This window comes from Canis lupus, chromosome 5 (assembly GCF_003254725.2).
Source record: "Canis lupus dingo isolate Sandy chromosome 5, ASM325472v2, whole genome shotgun sequence".
NCBI lineage: Eukaryota > Metazoa > Chordata > Mammalia > Carnivora > Canidae > Canis > Canis lupus.
Window position 1 is genome coordinate 13,725,473 of NC_064247.1, and position 19,238 is coordinate 13,744,710.

Below are 19,238 nucleotides of genomic sequence, written 5' to 3' on the forward strand. Positions count from 1 at the left end.
CCCCAGAGAACGGTTCCTGAGCCCAGTGGCTATTCTTGGGAAGCGTCAGTGAGTGAAAGCAGTTTGCCATCACCCTGGGTTCTTGGGCATACACCTGGGCTGCCTATCATGGACGGACTTTGCTGTTCTTCCCAGAGCAGGGGATGCTTTCTTAAAAAGAAAAAAGAGGGACGTCTGGGTGACTCAGAGGTTGAGCATACCCTGTCTCCTGTCATAACTCAGCAGTGAGTTTTTTTTTTTAAGATTTTATTTATTTATTCATGAGAGACACACACAGAGAGAGAGGCAGAGACACAGGCAGAGGGAGAAGCAGGCTCCATGCAGGGAGCCCAGTGTGGGACTTGATCCCAGGACCCCGGGATCACGCCCTGAGCCGAAGGCAGACGCTCAACCACTGAGTCACCCAGGTGCCCCAACTCAGCAGTAACCTTAATCCCACTGTTTTCTTATCAAAAGAAAGGCCCCATTCAAAGTTCTCGATTACTGCACCGGGTAAGGTTTATGTCCAGATAAAGCACACATCTACCAGATACGATAACATAACATACTTGGCTCGGGAACCAGCATTCTGTATTTCCTGGATGTGTAGGAATTCACTCTAGGGGTTTGATATTTGCTGTTTCCCTCCCTCAGTACGAGAAAGATAAATGAAGACTGGAAAGAGAAGGTTCAGCCCATACCATGAAATCCCCACCCCAGTGTGTATTTTACTATGGGTTCCAAAGGAAAGTAACAAAAGGAAGGGCAGATGTCCTGCTTGTCCTGGACACACACACGTGCACATGCATGCACACACCCACGCACGCATGCATGCTCATGCACACGGGTGTACACAACGCACCAGCTTGTAGTTGCGAATCACTCCACCCATTAGTTCCAAGAGCTTCAGCTCCAGAGAGAGAACACATAATCTATTTTTTAGCACTTTAGAGACGAAAAAGCACTTTTGAATGTATCATCATTCATTCTTCATGATAAGTTAAGGAGGGAAATAATCTTATCAGATGTTTTTACAGATGTAGAAACAATTAGGAGAATTTATGTAGCGTGCCCACTGCCACACAGCTAGGGGGAGCAGAGCTTAACTTTCTACTTGGGTCTTTTGCTTCCAGACCCCTGCCCCTTCTGTCTACACCACTCTATGAGGCAACCCCATTGGCTCCCCGCCCCCCAGAAATGTGCCTGTGGAGCCCTGCCTCCTCCGTGCGTCCTGCTGTTTTCACATGTGGTGCATGGTTGGTGTAAACATTTCCACCAGGGGAGCCTGGGATTTTTACATGTACGTGGGGCCCCCATAGTTATTGAAAGTAAAGTCTACCACAAATCTAAGTGGGATTGTCCTCGGCCTCTCCTGGATTACTGTCTGCGACCTGGAAGCCTGGCCCTGAAAGTCGGAGCATCGGTTATCAATGAAAGGAAATGGTTTTCCCTAGTAATTTTCATCTTTGAGAACAGTCTTCTAGTAAGGCTGAGGTCCTTGTCTCTTGTACTCCTGCAGCACCCCAAATAAAGTGAGGCACCCCTTGTGGCCCTCTGATGCTGGATCTGCTCTAATAATAGTGGGCTAAGCTGGCCTTCTATGTGGCATGCTAGAAACACAGGCTTTCTGCCCCCATAAAGGTCCCCTTCCTAGGTCAGTTTAGTGCAACAAGCATTTAGTATGCACCCGCTGTATACCCAGGGAAACTAGAAGCACGAAGATGAATAAAGGCCTCCCAGGTGCATTAGGAGACAGCTCACAAGAAGGAACCAGCTGCCATGCGAGGCCTGCGGCAATCAGAAGGGTACACAGTGGTGGCATGGAAGGGTTGTCGCTCACCCCCCACCGTGGCAGGGCAGGGCATAGCTAGGGAAGGGGGAATGCAGTAAGGAAGGCTTCACAGAAAAAAGCCCTTCTGAGCAGCCCTGAATGGCGAAGAAGGGGGCTCACCGGGAGAAGGCGAGGAAGGGCATGCCAGGGAGTGGAAAGAGCTTGTCGGAAGTTGCAGAGGGAGGGAGCAACAAGTGGTTCAGCTGCTGCTGCTGTGTGGGGTGGGGAGAGGGCCCCTGGCCACCCTGCGTGCTTTGCAGGAGTTCAGACTGGACTCTGGGGGTGAAGTGTAACAAGAGTTGAGGCCACGAGCTCTGTTATGCCAACAGCGGTGTGGAATAGGGGTTGGAAGAGGATACAGTGCAAGCAGGGCAACTGGTGAAAAGGGTGTTGAGCGTAGCAGCTCAAGGAAGAACTGGTGAGGAAGCGCCTATGGCCAAAATGTTAAGAACAGAGCCCAGGAGGCAGAACGGACAGATCTGGGGACAAAACAGATATTTCTGGCCCTGAAGCCTTATCCTTTGTAACAAAGGGCTGTTCATTTCAGGAATTCCCTGTTGAGGCTTCAGGGCTGAATGAACCAACCTAGACAACAATCTCAAAGACCACGGACAACCCAAATGCTGGATGATGGAGTGGAGGGCCTTTAGAGTTCCAGAAGATGTGCCCTTTCGAGGTCACCCAGTTCCTTCAAGTTTGATTTTTTTTTAAAGCTAATTATTAATTTTAAATGAGAAAAAAATGATGAATAAAAATAGTAAGCACTCGGGATGCCTGGGGGGCTCAGAGGCTGAGCGTCTGCCTTTGGCTCAGGTCATGATCCCAGGGTCCTGGGATCAAGTCCTGCAACAGGCTCCCTGCAGGGAGCCTGCTTCTCCCTCTGCCTATGTCTCTGCCTCTTTCTGTGTATCTCTCATGAAATAAATAAAATCTTAAAAAAAAATAGTAAGCACTCAAAATGTCATGTATCCATATAGAACTTTTTGGTTTATGAGGTGTTAAAGTTAGTTGTAGAGTTTCTTTTTTTGCCTGGGGAGAGGAAACTCTTGAGTAGTTTCAGGGCACATGATGTCAATGAGCACACATACAGATGTGGATGTTCCTGGGTGTATGTGTGTGTTCAGCAATAAGTAAAAACTCATCTCCTTGTCTTCTTGCATCTTGAGTCACCGTCTACCAGGAGGCAACCCCTGGGATGTGGCTTATAGATCTCCCTTAGACCTTTCCGTGATGTTCTACAGCATACAAAGCACTTTCAAACATATAATTTTGATTGATTTTCAGCATATTCCCACGAGATTTTAAAGGCAGGAGATGTTACTCCCATTCTACGGTTGAGGAAAACAAAATTCACGAAAGAGAAGAGATTTATCCCAGTACATGGCTGGCTAGTAGGAGAACTAGGATCTGAACTCAAGTCCTCTGATTTAAAATCTAACACATCTTTCAAATCCCTAGGATTTCTCTCCCTCCCACATTGGCAAATTTTCATTCTCAAAATCTATCCCTTACAGCTCCAAAGACTTTTATTTCAGTTTGGGGTAGATATTGATTGGTTTCATTTTGAATAGGGACCTTGCTAAAGGTATTATATATATCTCTACTTTCCCTTGAAGAGTACCTGAAAGATAATTTAGTGAATGACTCAAGTCATAATTGTAAACTCCTTTTAAAAGCAATCATGCCCTCGGGGGTACAAAGTGTTTGGCCTCTGTTGGCCAGAGCACTAAATGGCCCCCAATTGCTTTTTTTTTCTTTTACTTTTTTTTTTTCTTTTTTGCAGTTCTGGTTTTTAAACTCCTTTCTCACACCAGATTTTTATCTGCTACTGTTGGTATGCTTGCTTCTAGCAGCCCCTATTTCAGCTCAAATTTGCAGCTTTCATTTGCTAAGGGCTGGAAAAACCAGATCATTAAGCTCATTACAACTGTTTCTAAAATAAAAGTTGAAGGCTCTGAGATTTTACTTCCTTCTTATTCTTGGGCTTCAGGCTCTCTGGATAAGTGAGGCACTACTGTAGCTCCATGCAGCTCTCTTTCACATCGGGCTCACCCTCTGGTTCAATTTGTATGGAGTACCTATCTATGCTGTTACCCTTATTAGCCTGGGTTAGGGTTCCAGGGGCAAAGGTTGGCCAAACTCCCACAATTGACAGTGCATGCTAAATTTTCTAAGGCTGGGGAGCACTTACTGAACTTCTTATGAAAAAGTTGAGTGACTTTGAGTCAAGGGATTCTCCAACCATCTATCTATTTTCCTACCTAGAAAAGGGAGATAATCTCTGATTCTTACCTGGGTCTCAAGGACTCAGGCTAAATGTCTGTAAATTATATCCCAGGGAAGGTTTTCCTTGCTTCTGTCATCAAACAACATGAAGATTATGATACCTGGGAGATCTATCTTACTTGCTACGGCCTGCCCAGCAGAGCATGATGCCTGCTACTTAGTAAGTGCTTATTAGATCCACAGGGGATTAATGCACAAATGCTTCCGACAATCCTAGAATACAGGAGACTGGGTCTCAGAGAAGTCAAATATTTCCCGAAGGTCATACAGCCAGGAAGAGGCAGGGAAAGAATGTGAACCTAGGTCTGGATCCAGAGTCAACCCTTTCTACTATATCACACTGACTCAAAAAGCCATGCTAGTCTAGGCTGATTTCCCTTTCTTATAGGGTTCCTTGAAATGAGGATCAGGGGATGCCTGGGTGGCTCAGCGGTTGAGCACCTGCCTTCTGCTCAGGGTGTGATCCTGAGGTCCAGGACCGAGTCCCACATCAGGCCCCTTGCAGGGGGCCTGCTTCTCCCTCTACCTATGTCTCTGCCTCTCTCTCTGTGTCTCTCATGAATAAATAAATAAAATCTTAAAAAAAAAAGATGATCAGGTGAATGCTGTAATTATTGCATGTATACATGTATTGTATGTATGCTTGATACATGTGTATATATATTATTCCTGGAGGTCAAGATGGGGTCATATGGTTGAGATAGGGTTAATTCACAAGCCACTGTCATCTAGGAGGGACATCTCTGATGGCATGCCATAGGACTCTGCACACGGTCCAGTCTTGCTAAGAATGTTATCAGTAAATTGCATGAAGGTGTAGCATGCATACTTCATAAATTTCTGTATGAGGAATAGGTCTACCTAGTACTATGCCCAAAGATAGCAAGATTTTTTTAAAAAGCTTAAAAATATGGAAAGATAGGAAGAAAGTAGTAAGATAAAAATGCAAATGTAAAAATCCTTGACTTAGAATATGAAAATTAACTCTACAAGTTGAGGCAACAGTTAATATTTTAAAATACTTGAGAGACATTAATAACTTTTAGGAGCATGTAAGTTGACTGTGTGATATAATTATCTTTTAAAACAATCTGTAGGCTAGGTTGTACTAACGGAAGTAGAACATCTAGGGAGGTTCCCCTGTTTGATCCTGTAAGTTCCATGAAGATAGGCCTACTACAGCCTTATCTGGGCTTGGATCGACTATAATCAGGGCATTACACAGATATAGCACATGCTTAATAAAAATTCGTTGAATGAGTAAATGGATGAGCAAATGAACAAGAGATCCCACTGTGCTCTGGCCTAACCAGATGTCATCTGACAATTAAACGTTGCACACCTATGGAGATTACACTTAAAGAGGGTGATTGGTAGACCAAAATATATGCATATAAAGGCATCAAGGCACGTAGGAGTTCAAAGAGGTCATCGGAGCACCATAAAAAAAAAAAAGGCAAAAACAAAAAAAACTTGAAATGATCTAATGTCCATCAGAAGGATAATAAAAAAGTAAAATTACACTGGAACCATAGAATGTTACGTGGTCATTAAAAAAATCATATAACCAAATATATTGCCATGAAGCAATCTATAAATCCTATTTTTATAAAGATTTTGTTTATTTATTCATGAGAGACACAGAGAGAGAAAGGCAGAGACACAGGCAGAGGGAGAAGCCAGCTCCTCGCAGGGAGCCCTGTGGGGGGCTCGATCCCCAGACCCAGGATCATGCCCTGAGCTGAAGGCAGATGCTCAACCACTGAGCCACTCAGGTGAGCCTAAAAATCCTATTTTTAAGTTTAAAAAGAAAGTGGCAGAAAAATACGCACAGTATAATTTATGAAAATGTATATACGTATATATGCATCTTTAAAAACCCACAAATATTTATACATGTCCATTTGAACCCATGTCCATACAAGTGCAGAGAGAAAATTTATCTAGATATATATCCACACACCAGTAAATAGGAGTTACTTCTGGGAAGAGGGCTGAGATGGGGCAGGGATCAAAAGTCTTCCAGAAGATATTCATGTATTATGTAATTGCTTTAAGTAAAGCAGTCGGAAACCTGATGTGTGGAATCATTTGGGGAAACCTGGATGTCTACATGTAAAGGGGAAGATTTCAGGGTGACAGTTCTTCTTAACTCTTGAGCGGCTGTCAGGTGAAGGGGAAGGACTCAGGTCCTGGAAATGAGGCAAGCAGAGTGACAACTCCAGAGATGGTGACAATGGGGAGTTGATCGGGGTCTAACAAGAAAAAAAAATGGCCTAACAATGGCATTTGCTCAACCCTAGAGGAGGCTGTATTTTGGGTCTTGAGGCCAAAATCCCTGGGTGACTTTTGGCAGACACATGGGAACAAGGGCCATCTGACTGGGGTGTGAGATCATTTCATTACATACGATTGATGTTTTAACACCAAAGAAAGAAGCAAAATCTCAAATGGAAAAAATTGAATAAAATTATATAAAAATTTGTTCTGTTTTCTTCTTTTGAAATGTCACTGCAGACAGTGAAAGCTTAGTTGTAAGATGTTATATTATGAATGAGCGTATTGACATACAGGGTAGAAGGGAGGGGGGAAAAGCCTTTGTGCAGACAGCAGAGGTCTGCGGAGCCCTTCTGGGAACAGGGGACCTTTGATCTAAGGGATCCTTCAGCCCTGAGGATCTGTGAGTCTTTGACTCTAGAGTTAGAGATTTAATCCAAATTTGCTGATGAAAAATAGTCACAGTAATATCAGGTGTCATTGGATATCTCTGCCCCCACTGTTTCCATGAACTGGCCAGGAGAGGGCAGTCCCAGGAGAGCCACATGACCCCCCCAGGGGTGTTTGTTAAGGGGCCCTGATCTGGCTTAGGCTACATGGCTTGGCGCGGAGGCCCAATCTCAAAGCCTTTTAATATATTTTTTTTTTAATTTATTTATGATAGTCACAGAGAGAGAGAGAGAGAGAGGCAGAGACATAGGCAGAGGGAGAAGCAGGCTCCATGCACCAGGAGCCCGATGTGGGATTCGATCCGGGTCTCCAGGATCACGCCCTGGGCCAAAGGCAGGCGCCAAACCGCTGCGCCACCCAGGGCTCCCCCAATCTCAAAGCCTTTTAAACACTGGGTTGGCCTGGGTGGTTCAGCAGTTGAGCATCTGCCTTTGACTCAGGGAGTGATCCCAGAGTGCCGGGATCGAATCCCACATCGGGGTCCCCACATGGAGCCTGCTTCTCCCCCTGCCTACATCTCTGCCTCTCTGTGTCTCTCATGAATAAATAAATAAAATCTATAAATAAATAAATAATAATAAAAACACACTGGGTTGGTCAGAGTCCTCTATGCAGACCCTCCCTAGACGGGAGGCCCTAGCACCCAACAACCACTGAGCCTCAGCCAACGGCTCCTGGGGCCCAGCCAGCAAGTGGAGGAGTTAGGAAATATTTACTCGACTGGACTGGATGGAGCCCATGACATACTCTATTTGCATAAACCCAACAAGCTCACCTCCCTGGGGAAAGGGGTGAGTTTTTGTGGATCACTTGCTGAGAAAAAAAGGACAGGGAGCAGAGCATCACGAAGAACAGAAGGCCCTGAAAAGCAGAGAGACATAGGGGTTCATGGCACCCGGGAGAGAGGGATGTGTGGATAGTCGGCAGACAGGTTCATGCCAACTATCCCTCCATCCATTTAATAAGAAATGCTTGCTGAATGTCCACTCTGTGCCAGGCACTGCTCTACTGTAATAAGTAAAATACGGTCCCTTCCCTCAAATCGCTCACAGTCTGGTCTGGAAGGCAGATCCACGCATAGTAAAAGCTTGTCAAGATACAGAAGGTGGAGGGGAGGGTCCCAGGGGGCGGGGGGCGGCCTGGAGAAGGAGACATTTGAGCTGAGTCTGGAAAGATGAATGAGAGGCTGCCGGGGTGGGGGGGGGGCGGTGAAAGCCAGTGCCAAGGGTCACTCAAAACAGAGCTGAGATGCCTGCACAGTCCTGTGTCTCCCTACCTTCAAGACCCCTCCATCATCTCAAAGAGGATTCTCCTGGATTCTTATGAGCACCCTGGCAGTACTTAGAAGCCCTTGGGATCTGGGAATGAGGGAACCTGACAGCCTCTTGTGAGGTTGGACCCTCCAGATCCTGTTCCCTCTGAGGCCTGCCTGAACATTCCCTGAGGACACTGGGCCCTTGCAGAGCTGACACGTCGTGAGCAAAGTCCAAACCCCAGGTCCTGTTGTTCTCACTTTGCCTTATGCCAGAAAAGTGTCTGTCCCTCTCAGGCCCCTTGGGCAAGGCCAAGCAAGCTCTGGGAAGTATCCTGCTCGCCAGGAAGCTGCCCTCTGTGCTGCCAGGCTGAGTGTAAGGGGGAGTACCAAGTCCTCAGAGAGGAAGTTGTTCTGGTTCATGTCAGAGAGGAACTCCTTGCCCTTTTGCAGCTGCATTGCTTCCCCTTCCAGACAGAGTGGTTCTGGCCTGGTGGCTCTTGCCCTGGCAACTTGATCACTCTTCTCTTTGAGGGTCCCAGCCCAGAACCAGGGGCACAGAAGCACCCCACCACTGCCCCCTGCAGAAATTGACGTTTACCCCCAGGGACCAGGTCTCCCAATGTTTCCAGGCCTCATTTACCAGCTACACAAGGAGTCTGCGAAACCTACTTCTGAGTCCTCAGAGGAGCCCAGACACAGAGATGGGGTAAAATTTAAAAAGTTTGTCTTGTTAGGATCACACACTTTCTATGAGAGATGTCATGAGGGGGGAAAAGCAAGATTAACATATAAGACACTTTAAGCAAATACTATAGATGATGTTTGGTTCCAACTGGCTGTAGAAGGGTGTTTTTCATTATTTGAAAAGATGCAGTCTAGGGGCGTCGGTTAAACATCTGACTTTGGCTCAGGTCATGATCTCTGGGTCCTGGGATTGAGCCCCAGGTGGGGCTCCCATCTCAGCAGGGAGGCTGCTTTTTTCTCTCTCTCCCTCTGCCCTTCCCCCATTCAAATAAATACAACCTTTAAGTTAAAAGAAAATTCAGTCTAACACCCCTTAAATAGGCTCTCTTGGTGCAGAAAAATATAGTTTACATAACTTTGACTTATGTACATTTGGGAACCATTGTCTTAGGTATAGTGAGACCTGCCTGTGTTTACCTGGCACACATCGACTCTGGCATCTTTTTCTTATTATTACTCTAATAACGGGCTAAGTCAGGTACCAGGGCTCAGGTAAGAATCCTCGGAGGAAGGTCAGCAGTTGTGGGAATCTGAACAGAACTGCCACCTGGAACCCGGGCCTCCAGACCAATGTGATGGCGACAGCACCAATAACTGATGTGTATCCAGTTTACTGTGGCCCAGATACTTTACATTCAAAATCTCATTGAATCCTCCTCCTAACAATGCTATAAGGTTCGTGCTATTATCTCCCCCCATTTTATAGAGGCACAAACTGAGGCTGAGGGTGAAGTGACCAGATGACACACGGCCCGTTGGTAGAGCCAAAATTCGAACGCAGGTCTGTGCGATGCCAGAGCTGGACCTCTGACCCGCACACAGTCATCTGGAAGCCTCAGCCCAGGGACACCCTGCGGCAGTCCATGTCAACGAATTCTGGACGCCAGCGCAGGAGAGGAGCCGCCAAGAAACAAAAGCAAACCAGGATGTGAACCAAGGAGCCTTGGAGGTTGCGAGCCAAGGGCATTTTAGTGGCCACATGGGTGGGGGGGTGGTCTTGACATGTGAGGTGAAGCCAAGCAGCAGAGGTCCAGGGGGCTGTGGGAGCAGGTGGGGGGGCAGCTGCGATTTGCAGAACAAGGTGGATCTGGAGACAGCAGACCCGCACTGAACAGAGTGCCCGTCAGCACGGAGACACAGAATAAAGGTCAGCTGAATACAGCCCGGCTCTACCACTGAACTGCAAGTCACTTTACCATTTTAGGGAACTGAACAGGTACACAGGAACGCCTCCCGAGCCCTGGGAGCGGCCTTTGAAGCCATTCTTGGGCTGGACCAGGAGAAGGAAGTTTGAGATGGAAAAAGTGTATTTTCAGCTGCAGCTGCAAGTCTGGGAGAAGTAATCTCCTGGTTACTAGAGCTGCCTTGACAGCCCTCTGACCGGGGGGCAGAGAGAAAGCCAGGTCCCACCCCCTGCCCTGCAGGCCTATACACAGGCGAACACTCCTCTCCCTGCACCCTTCTCACGCACAGGCCCGGGGAGGTGCTCCTCGTGGGGCCAGGGGAACCCTCTGGGTGGGAACCCTTCTTCACCCCACCCTTCACCTGGCAACCTTCCCTGAGCCTGCAGATGCTATCTCTGCCACCCCAGCTGCCAAGCCGTGGCTGTGAGAGGTCTGCAGCAGCCGGTATGAGTGAGAAGGCTCTGGAAATGTGGAAAAGTACTGTACGGATGTCAGATGAGGGGCTCTGGGTAACGTGAGGTCACGTCTCACTTGCAGGATCTCTCTCTCTCTCTCTCTCTCCAGCAGCCTGGTATGGTGGAGAGGCAGACAGGCCTATTGTATATCTGAGCTCCACCTCGGGTAACTTACTTAACCTGAGTGATCGTTTCCCTAGCTATCTAATGGGAATAATAACGCTCACCTCACCAGGCTGTTGTAAGAATTAAGTAATAGTGAATGAGATATAACTCTACGTAAAGTGCCTGGCACATTCCATCATCCTCGGCTTGAATCCTACCTCCGAGCAAGCTCCTTGACCTTTCTGAGACTCGGTTTCCCCATCTGTAAAATGAAGAGCACAAAAGCGACTGCTCTGGATTGCTGCCAGGTTGCGATGAGATACTAGATCTGAAGGCCTCAGCGCAGTGTGCTCATTGAGCCGAGAGCTCAGTGAATGGTACTAGCTCCTTCTGCGACTGGGGCCAAATCCAGCTTCCCTTTCAACACGGCTGCTCCAAAAAGACTCCTGCGTGAGAGCGGGGAGGAGCTGGCCCTTCACCGGAGTCTGCGTCCACCAAAGGCAACTCACTGAAATCTCCGAGGAAGGTCCACCTCTGTATCCCTGCAGAATCAGAAAGAGGGTTTGGATGCCGGCCACTTCGCGTCGCGTCCTCACTGCCTCTCCATCCCGCACAGGCACACAGAGGAAGAGTCCATCTCCACGCCCCATCTAGGTCCTTCCATGCACTTGGGCAGTGCTAGGGACAGTGCCCCAGAGGGGCTTTGTGGTGGTGGTGGCGGCGCAATCTGGTAAACCAGGGTGTAGTAGGGCCACGCCTCCTGAGCACCCACAGCGGCTCCCGCCCCCGACCGCTCCCCACTGCCCGGCTCTCAACAAGCTGGGTCCGTCCAACCCCGGGGCTGATGCCCAGGGCCACAAACACAAAACAGCTGACATCCAAGCTTCGGGCCGAAGAGCCAAGCCTGGCTGGCAAAGGAAGATAAATTCCCACCTCTTCGAAAGCAAAGACACTTGTCAACTGCTTCCCATCCAAGCCTGGGGTGGCTGGGGGCTTAGCTTGGGAGCTCAGGGAGCTCAGAACAGATTACCATTCTAGTAGCATCTGCAGCTCATCTAAACTGGTGCGAGCCCGGCTCGGCAGCCACACAGGGAGAGGAGAGGACGGGAAAATTATGGGTTCTCGTTCATCAGAAAGTAATAGGAGCTAATGTTTATTGGTCGATTACCGTATGTCACAGACTCTTCTGAGTTATGTATCGTAGCTGTAATTAGCCCTTGCGCCATGCCCAGGAAGGAGACACTCTCCCTGTTCTCCGCTTCCGATGAGGAACAGGAGGCACCGCACAGTCGGCTCTACCCTGCTGCCTGCTGCTCCCAGACCAGCAGGGCCGTGGGGTCTGGCGCACCTGGCTTTCAACTCGCCTCTGGATGGCGGTGTGATTGTGGGAAGATTCTTTACTCACTCAGTGCCTCGGTTTCCTTATCCATAGACCTGGAAGGGTCCCAAGTGCCTCGCAGGGTTGCCAGAGTATTGCCTGGAATAACGGATACTACTCGGCATCATAATAGCAGCTCGTAATTTTGCATTTTGCACTCGGTGCCTGCACACAGGCAGGGTCCAGTAAATATGATTGTTGTTATATTATCTTCACCGCCAGCAGTAGGGAATCCCTCTGGAGAAAGGAGTCATGCAATCTCACCTGTTCCCTCCTGCCTGAGAAATTAATTCTGCTGCACATCTACGTAGGCATCCTCCCTCATTGGATAGCAAGCACGTTCTCCGAGGGCAGAGGCTGCGTGTGCTCTTTCTGGGGTGCCTCCTTCCAGTGCCGGGGAGCCTCTGTTTTTTCCACTACCTTGTGTTTCTACGTGGAAGGACCACGGCCCCGGGTAAATCTTGCTCTCCTGGTGGGAGTGACCTATCTGCCTGGTGGGTCTAGACCAGCTGTCCTCACTGGCGATGAAGGCCAACCTGGAAATTGTTTTCCGAATTGTGTGGGGTGGTTTTTCTGCTTAATTGAGAGGCATGATTTGCATTTACTGGGCAGAGGGCAGGCATTCTAGACACCCTGCAATGCAGAAGTCTCCCAAACAAGCCCGTAATTATGTCCCATGCAACTTTCATACAACTTCTTTTTTTTTGTTGTTTGTTTTTGGTTTTGGTTCCCTGACCTAGAACTTTTATACAACTTTCAAAAGCTACCCCCAGATGTTTGTGTCAGTAGGTAGCCTGCCTATAATCATGAGAGCCTAGAAGCCAATTCATTTTTTTCTTAATACGAGCACCAAGTGCCCTTTTGCATACTTTTAACAGGCTCTGGTTTTTTTCCAGGGATGCTTCTTTGTGTAAATTGAGGAAAGATTTTCTCTTATTTTTTGGACCTTTATGGAGAGTTCACGTTTTAGAAAAGCATGGCTTTTGGGCTGCCAAGAGAACATACCATTATCAGTCTGTATTGGTGTGTGTCACATGGGCATTAGCATCCTACTGGCTCCTTTAACCTTCCAGGGGAGGAAGCCCAAGGATTTGCTTGCTGAAATAGATATTATTTTATTTTAAATTCCTTTTTTCATTCTTATTCAAATCAGAGCATCCTGTTGATGTTTATTTATGTTTTCTACAAATTCCATTCTAGGAGATTAAAGGGGCTTTACAGAATCCTTGTTACAAGGGACACTGGGTCTGATAAGGCTGAGAACCACAGTTTTAGAAGGAAGTGGGTGTGTGGGGGTTGGTCCCTTCTGGTCCCTCTTTTCAGACCTGCCTGTTGGCTAGGAGGGTACTTTAAGGTCCACCTGTGCCTGGTGGTTGTATTTAATTCTGAAGCCCTCTGTGGCCCCGCATCAAAGCCCTGTCGCCAGCACAGTTCTGCGAGGCTCCGGTATCTGCTTTTCAATTGCTTTGGCACCTCAGAGGGGACAAAAGGAGGGACGTTCTGTATCAACAGTTTAGGTTGGGCAAAATGTGGTTTGCTAGCTCCTCATCTTCTTCTGTCTCTTAGGCTGCCCACCCCCCATAATCCTGTCTCTACTTGGAAGCGTAGAACCAGAAGCCGGGTGGCCCACAGAGGGAAACAAATCTCAGGGGACTGACAGTCTTGCCATCCTTAGCTCCCAACCCCTGGGGATCTCATAGGGAGATCTCAGAGCCTCCCTCTGGCTCATTTCCCTTCCCTGGCTGTGCCTGGCAATGCGTGCCTGCCAGGCTTTCTGAGACTCGTGGAACCAGCCCCAATTGGCACTAATATTACAATGCAGGGGACCCTCCCTTTCCTCTACTGCATTCCCCCCACCCCCCCACCCCCCGGCTGGGAGCTCCTGTGGGCAGGGCCCATGTTCTAGTCCCCTCTGACTCCTTACTCCCCAGCCAAGTACAGGTCTACAGTACAACATGGTTGAACTTGGTCAATCATTTCCTGCTCTTGCCTTCTCAGCTGCTCTGATGCTGGCTCTCCTGTGGCTGCCCCCTGCATGCCCCGGGGAGAGGGCTCACTCCGCCATCCCTGCAGACACTCACTTGCCAGCTCGAGAGCCTGGTCTGGCCAGGCCTGTGCTCCCTTCACGGGCCTCCCTGGAGAAGGTGCTCCATCATTCTGGACCCTCAGACACCTTCCCTTAGGCTGAATTTGGTTGATTTATAGAGAAGATGCCCCAGTGAGCCAATTAAACACTACAAACCAACACACATTGGGAGCAGCCAAGAGAACCATGGCGGTTCATGCTCAGGAAACCAGCGAAGGAAATCCCATCCAAGTTAAAGCTAAACGCTCTATGGGGGCACGCTGGGGTAACTGCTCTTGGCTAGCTGGCTTGGGAGAGTCAGATCTTGGTGCAGGTGAGATGAGAAAGCTGTCAAGCCTAGCGCTGAGAGAAAACCCCACATCACTGATTCTCAGCTTTGATGGCAAAACTCCTAGGGACCAGGACACCTGCCAACTTGCTGCCGATATCCTTCTGGCCTCAGAGAACTTTTGGAATCTTCTGGCAAGATAGCACTCACCAACATACGTGGCAACATTGCTCTGATCCGTCTGGCAGAAGTTCGTGGCCCGGGGAGCGAGCGATTCAGAACAGCTTAAGGCTCCCCAGGTGTGCACCTGTCACTGTGGACTCTCTAAGCACCCCCGAAGCCAATCCTACCTTCCAGCATCCTTCTGAAGCTTGCTGTTGGTCCAAAGAGCAGGGAAGGGAAGCAGAGAGCTGACCCTGGGCTCCTGAACTCACGGAGGGGGCGCCCAGCCCCGCTACCCTCTCGGACATGTCCTCCTCTCCTAGCTACACCTTCCAGTGGGTCTGCCCTCTGTCCATGTTCCCCTTTTTTTATTCCCTATGCTGATGGCATTTCCTATCCCTCCCGAAGCCCACATCCACCGAGATCTCCCTCATCCCCCAAAGCCTTCTCTTCACACTGTCTCCATTTCAGGCTAACACCCCACCCCTTTGTCACCTGGTGACCACATCTCCCTCCTTGCTTTCATTTCGACTTGTCCCCCACCTGCAGCAACCTGGCATCTGCTCTTACCACGGACACCACGATGAGGACATCACTGCTCGTCTCACTGCCAAACCAGAACCCATTTTCAGGCTTTGGGCTCTAGGGTACCCGAGCAGGCCCTAATGCTATGGCTACCCCCACTGTCATGAAAAGCTCTCCTTTGTGGGTGTGGTTCTCCCCCCTTGCCCCCCACCCCATCCCTTTGACCATTCCTTCTTCATCTCGTCTATAGGCACCTGCTCCTCAGCCTGCCCCGAACATGATTCTTCTGCAGGTCTTCCCAGGGTCCCCATCCCATTCAGCACACCATCTCTAGGGGGCCTCCCTCCCTCCCATGTCACTTAACACAATTCAATGGTGACTCCCTGATATGCATCCTCATCTGTCCCCCGGGCTCCAGAACCCATTCCTCACCATGTGTTGGTGCCTATAGAGCTCTGCTTATAGTCCCTCTCCTGCTTAGCATCCCAAGCTAGAAATCATGAAGGACGCTTCCTGTTCCTTTGCCATCCATGGCCAACCTGTTGCCAAAATGCTCTGGATCTGCTATCGGAGCTCTCTCTCGAATCTGACTCTCTCTGTGCATACTGTCACCGTCATAAAATAGCAAATACACAGTTTATACATTCTAGACACTTGTCGAAAACAGACACACACACTCTCATTTGACCTTTGCCACAACCTTATGAGGTAGGTACCATTATTCTCCCCATTTTCCAGATGAGGAGACTGAGGAACATGGAAGGTGAAGAATTTTCCCAAGGCCACATAGCCACGATTCCAGCCTGGCAATCTGAATGTTTGAGTACTTGACCTCTTTGCTATAATCCCTCTCCTGAGCTTTGCCCACTTCTTCCCACCACAACAGCATTCCATCAGGCGTCTCCTTCATCCTTCCTCTCCTCCTCACCCACAGTCCCTCTAATGCCCTTCCATTAAATGAAACTAGTCGTGCTGGAAAACGCCTAGTGGCTCCCTGCTGCCCACGGGAGAAATTTCCTTGCTGTGCATTCAGAGTTCTTCACGACCTGGCCCCACCCACAGCTCCGGCTTCACCTGCTGCATCTCCCCCATGCTCATCTTCTCACACATCCCTTGAAGCCAGGCCCCTTCTCCAGTGAGCCCTCACACTCACTGGCTCCTATGCCTGGAATATTCTTGTTGCCCTTTTGCGGCAAACCCCCTACTCTTCCTTAACCCCCACACTTCAGACACCATCTCTTTGGTGCTGACCCCAGGCAAGTACCCAGGAGCTCGGTGCTACTTGTCTCTCACGGACTTTACCACACAGCCTTGCAGTTTATCTTCTTACTCATGACACCCTCTCTCTCCAGCACTTAGGAATGACTAATTATGCAAAGAATGAATGATGGGCCCACATCCAGCCTGCCAGGTCCTTCTGCCTCTGCCCCCTAAATTTCAAACGATCCTTTTTGCTGGGTCACACAAAATCATAGAGATGGGAAAGAGTTCACCTGACTTAAATTCCCCCCTACTCTCTATGGCTCAGGGTGAAGAAATGGACATGCTCTTCCCTGCTTTTCTTCAGAAAAAAAAAAAAAGAAAGAAAGAAAGAAAGGAGAGTCAAAGCAACCAGTCAGAATAGGGCATGTGGAAAATGAGGAAACATAGCAGACAGACTGGGTGGGGGGGCTGAGAGGTCACCCTGTACAAACATCTTCATTTTATCCAAGAGAAAACTGAGGCCCAGGAAGATGAGGTTTGTCTAAAGGCAATGACTAATGGGACACCTGGGTGGCTCAGTGGTTGAGCGTCTGCATTTGGCCCAGGTTGTGATCCCGGGGCCCTGAGATGAGTCCCACATTGGGTTCCCTGCAGGGAGGGATCCTGCTTCTCCCTCTGCCTGTGTCTCTGTGTCTCTCCCTCTCTGTGTCTCTCATGAAAAGATAAGTACAATCTTAAAAAAAAAAAAAAAAAAAAAAAGAAAAGAAAAGAAAAGAAAAGAAAAGAAAAGAAAAGAAAAGAAAAGAAAAGAAAGAAAAGAAGTGACTAGTGAGAGGTAGAGAAGCCGCACTGGCACCAGGACGTCCGCCTCCCCGTCTGGGGATCTGGCCTTATCCTATTGCTTCTCCACTTTCTTATCTTTCCCAGGGATGGCAGGATGGTGCTGCTTCTGGGTCCCTGGGTCTTCCCACAATTATGCTCCAAAAAGGCTCAGGCTGCTTTCCTGAGACCAGGAAGTTAACAGGTTCGGCGTGAAATTTCCTGATGAGCCAGTGTCCTTTGCTCATGCAACTCCCGATTGCACCAGTTGGCTTGCAGCTTTCCAACTGGGGCTTCACCGAGGGCAGCGGCTCATCCTCTGCTGTCCTGTGTCTGCCAACCCCTTCTCTGAACCATACCAGACTGCTCCTACACAACCGCCCTTTCTTCCCTTCCCCACACCCTCTGCCTCCCATTTCCTCCCAGTTAGTCACAGTGAGGTCACGCTCAAGCTCTGGCTCCCAGGCCTCTCCCTGAGGATGGTGTGTGTGCAGAGAATGGGGAGTGGAGAGACTGTAGAGGGGGGAATGCAGCAGGGCATCATGGGAAAAATGGGCTCTGGAGTCCAAGAGATGTGGGTTCAAATCCTGACTCTGCCAGTTGGCCAATCACGTGAGCTTCAGCAAATTATTTAATCTCCCAAATCCTTTGTCAAAAAGAGCTGGGACTTCTGGGGAGGCGCCTTCCTCACCAGTCTAATGCAGATAGTAACACTTGGTTTATAGTGAGAATGAAATGAGATAAAGCACCCAAGGCTCCTCGCACAGAGCTTGGCAGGTAGCGAATATTCCTTTACTTTCCCTGTGAAGGGTGGAGGTATGATCGTCAACGCAGTGGCTTGAGAGATCCTGGGTGCCCACCTGTAGGCATGAACCTGCAGAGGTCAGTGTCTCTGGCCCTGAGGGACAGAGTGACAGGGAGGAGGGAGCATGAGTGTATGCTCCTAAGCACAGGAGAGCTTAGGCGTGAGAGCATACAGGAGTGTGACCCGGCTGAGCCTCTTTCTCCAAAATTCCCCCCTTCTTGAAAGGAAAAATCTTTCGTGTCTGTTCTTGTCAGTAATAAGAAATCAAAAAAACCCTTTCCATGGGAGGGAGGGAACAACCCACCCCATGGGGCTCATCTAAGTAAAGCAAACTCAAGTGAGGCCCACTCCTGGCAGAAGCCAGCCAACTTTTTCCCAACCGGTGGAGGAACCACACCCCAAAAGATGTTCAAAGGGCCAGAGGCCTCTTTCCAGGCTGCCTAGGGCCAGGGGGGCTGCTCCCAGCCTTGTCCCAAGCACGAGGGCTTCCCAAGCTTCCAAAAGATCACACAAGCGGTTAAAGCCAGCAGGCCACCTCCGGACTGGGCTGCTGTGGTCACATCTCGGTGCGGAATGGGCTCCTTCTCGCACGTCTTCTCCAAGGGCCTGTGAGAGGTGGGCCCCAGGCTGCCATCCCGACTCGTCAGGGTGGAAGCACAGGGCACGGGGCCACATCCCAACCTCTTCCAGGATCACAGAATCCTTGGGGATCTCCTCCATCCTCCCGCCCTTACAGCAAGCCTGGCAAAGCCACCCCCGAGGGAAGAACCGGCCTCATATCCAAAGACCTTGGAGCAGAAGCTGATTCCACGTCTGTCTCCCTTGGTGGCTGTCCTGGAGTTGAATAGACCATGTTGGCGGCAAGTCCTCCCTCGGAGCTAAGTCTGAAGCCTCTCTGCACTTCAGGCCTCGAGTGCAGAGAGAGCAGTTGGCCTCCGCTCGTTAGCAAACTTCCACAGTGAACAAAATGCAGAAAGCACCTGCCTAAGAGGTTTTGGCTCAGGACTTCAGATTATTCCTCTCTCTGGCCATGAAGGATACACCCAGAAAGTACCTAGCCCTTTAGGAAATGCTAGTAGGGACTGCAAATCACAGTCTAGATAAAGGAGTCTGATCTCCAGCCCCACCGCAGACCGCCACCTAAACTTCGACTGGAAGATCAGAGCGAGAAGGAACCTGTGATTATCCAATGCACCCCCTCCCACTGGGATTTTCAGCCCTTCAATCCCACTCTTGTCGGCCTGACACAGTCCTACTCACCCTTTAGAGCTAGATTCAAATAGCACCTCCTCCATGAAGCCTGCCCTGAGTTCCCAGGAACAATGGACTCTTTCCATTTCTGTTCCACGCCACGCTTTCTACACACCTCTAGTAAAGCAGGGATGCAAGTGTATTATAATTATTCCCTTAGGAGTCTCTCTCTCCT

The 19,238-nt window shown here is 49.2% G+C and overlaps 1 protein-coding gene across 7 annotated transcripts in view; it reads right to left on the bottom strand.

Annotated features, from left to right (window-relative positions):
* POU2F3 (POU class 2 homeobox 3) overlaps positions 1 to 19,238 on the bottom strand; it is a 75,412-nt gene that overhangs the window by 26,361 nt on the left and 29,813 nt on the right. For 3 of the 7 annotated variants that reach the window (XM_025465228.3, XM_049109871.1, XM_025465227.3), the window contains one exon: positions 10,785 to 10,828. The exons of the other annotated variants lie outside the window; for them this stretch is intronic. The gene's annotated coding sequence lies outside the window, so the exon portion shown is untranslated. The remainder of the gene's footprint in view (positions 1 to 10,784; positions 10,829 to 19,238) is intronic. 7 annotated transcript variants of the gene reach the window in all.